At 58.0% G+C, this 2747-nt stretch overlaps 1 protein-coding gene across 1 annotated transcript in view; it reads right to left on the reverse strand.

Annotated features, from left to right (window-relative positions):
• RCAN2 (regulator of calcineurin 2) overlaps positions 1 to 1502 on the reverse strand; it is a 264663-nt gene extending 263161 nt beyond the window's left edge. The window contains exon 1 of the mRNA XM_028479262.2: positions 1411 to 1502. The gene's annotated coding sequence lies outside the window, so the exon portion shown is untranslated. The remainder of the gene's footprint in view (positions 1 to 1410) is intronic.
• Positions 1503 to 2747: the final 1245 nt, after the last annotated feature.

The following is a 2747-nucleotide window of genomic DNA, read 5'->3' on the forward strand; positions in this document are numbered from 1 at the left end:
TCTAGGTCCGTCCACCTCACTACAAATAACTCAATTTCATCTCTTTTTATGGCTGAGTAATATTCCATTGTAAATATGTGCCACATCTTCTTTATCCATTCATCTGTTGACGGACACTTAGGTTGCTTCCATGTCCTGGCTATCGTAAATAGAGCTGCAATGAACATTTTTGGTACATGACTCTTTTTGAATTATGGTTTTCTCAGGGTATATGCCCAGTAGTGGGATTGCTCGGTCGTATGGTAGTTCTATTTTTTACTTCACTGTGTTCCTGGAATGGAAGGGGGCAGTTAGCAAGTGTTGCCCTGTGCCTGTGATACATTTGCCTGTGTTTTGTGTTGATGTGATATGTGTGAAAGTTGAGCTGCGTTATTTAAAATGTCCTACTTTTCCTAAAGCCTCCCCTCCGTATGACAAGTGGGCTTCTGGCTTAGGGAAGAGAGAAGGGTGGACTGGAATTCTCTAGCATCTTTCATCTCCAGTTGTGGGATATATATGTTAAAGGGAGCTCAGAAACTTGTTTTTACTGAAATGATACTTCAAAAAAAAAAGAAAGCGTAGGCAGCAGACTCATTAGATGTCCACTGAACACTTCTATCCTAATGTACTAAATAGGAAAGATTCAAAGCATGCACTCTGCTATAATTCATTTTGGGATAAGAGAAAGACAGCAGTGCCTAGGAGAATAAATCATTAACTAAAGTCAAACGGAGACACCCTGGAAACCAGTGAAACCAGGAGGCAGCCGAGGGATCAGGCGGCTGGGATTTGCCTGTTCCCTCTAGTGACTTCTAGAGAGAAGCATCCCACAGGCAAGAGGAACTCGGCACATTGCGCTCCCTTCTATTTCACTTTTCAAACTTGAAGTTATTTTTAGATGACCCAAGCCCGCTAATCCCAGGCAGGACAATTCCCAGCCCGCTGCGTCTCAAAGCACCTTCCCCGCCCCAGCACTTTCCTTAAAGCACTGGGAAAAGACGCTCCGATTTCCCGTTTGCTCTCTGCGTTCAGACCACCTCCCCTAATCCCCTCTCCAAATCTCAGGGTCCCCCCTTTCCCGGGGACCACAGGCGTCATTCCCGCTCCTCCACTTATGCACCTGCTGCTGCTACTAGAAAGACGAACCGTGGGCCACTAGGACTGGGGAAGGGGCTCCTTGAGACCCGCGCCCTCTAGAGGGGGTCAAGGGACCTCGGTCCCCACGGCCACCGCGGGAGCTGAGAACTGGATCTGGAGAACACCCGCCGCCACGGCCACCGCCCCCGGCCCAGCCCCTTACCCCGCCCGCTCTCGGCCGCCCCCCGCCGCGGTCCCCCGGCCCGGCCCGGGCGCCGCGCGCAGCCCCGGCAGGACAGGACAGGACAGGACGAGGTGCAGAGGCGAGCGAGCCGGCGCCGTTACATAACCGACCTGCTGGTCGACCTGCGATGCGTCGGTGGAGGCGGAGGCGACGGCTGGGCGGTCGGCCGGTCGGCGGAGCCGGCGACTGCTGGCGTGGCGCGGCTGCTCACCTGGCGGCCGGGCCTAGAGCGCGCGGGGACGGGCGCGGTGCCCGCGGGCCTGGGCGTGGGGCCGTGCGCGGCGCGCCCCGCCTCCCGGGCTCCGGCTCCGGCTCCGTGGGTCCGCGGGTCTCTGCCTCCCGCCAGCTCCTCGCCGCAACCTCAGCGGCCGTCACCCGGGACAAAGCGGCTCCGGGGAGGGGCCGAGCCGGCGGCTCTGGCATGAGCCAGCGGAGATGGGCGCGCCCCCAGCTCCGACTCATCGCGCCAACCTCCAATCAGACCCCGGGAAACCGAGAGCCCCTGTCTGGCCTCCTCTCCTCCCCTCCCGCCTGACCCCGCGCCCTTCCGGGTCCCCCACGCACTCCCCTTCCCGGGCACTCCCCCTGCCCTCCGCCCCGGGGCCCAGGAGGGGGTGAAGACCCTCTGGGGACCGAGTGCAGGAGACGGTCCGTAGGAGTCCCGGGGGGAGGGGCTCCTCGGGGTCACGGCCGGGGTGGTGGCCTCCTTGGGGGTCGGAGTGGGCAGGGGGCTGATGCCGAAGCTAAGGGTGGCTGGGCAGCGACAGCCGGGAAGAAACTGATACAGAAGCAAACTGTAGGTGGGGAATACTGAGCTGATGGAGCCCCCCTACTCCGGCTGAGGAAACGTCGAGAAGCCCCTCGAGGGAGGGTCCTGGGGCGCTGCGCCGGGTGGGCGCAGGCACGCGATGGCTGGCTCCCCGGCCCCGCCCCGCCCTCGCGGGGGAAGGTGCCCTGCGCGGGCCGTGGCTTTGCCAGGTTTCCCAGCCACCAGACCTGGGGACTGAGGGCTTCAAGGACTCCTATTGTGTGACAGCCTGTGACACAGGAGTGGGTGGCATCCTTCGGTATCGTACAGTAAAAGGTTGAACGTGAAACAGAATCTTGGGTAGATCTGTTGCTCAACAAACTTAACCCCGGTAGAGGTCTCTGCTTTACAAAATAAAGCAGCTCAGAGCCGTGGCTTATGGGTGCCACCCGTACGGATAGAGTTGAGTCTCATGGCAAGAGAATGCCAATAATGTAAAAAAATTATAATAAACGAAGTGGGAAAAACTGAAGGAAGAAGGGCGGCGGGGTGAGGGTGGGGGAGGGGCGGGGATGTGTGCACCAACCTGAGGGAGGGAATGAATAAGATATAAATCAGTTTTGCGTTCTGTCATCTTTCTAAATGCTACATAAATAGGCCTTATTCCTTGTGCTTTTTATGCCCTTTTGTTTCCTGATA

The sequence above is a fragment of the Physeter macrocephalus genome, chromosome 18, assembly GCF_002837175.3.
Source record: "Physeter macrocephalus isolate SW-GA chromosome 18, ASM283717v5, whole genome shotgun sequence".
Lineage (NCBI taxonomy): Eukaryota > Metazoa > Chordata > Mammalia > Artiodactyla > Physeteridae > Physeter > Physeter macrocephalus.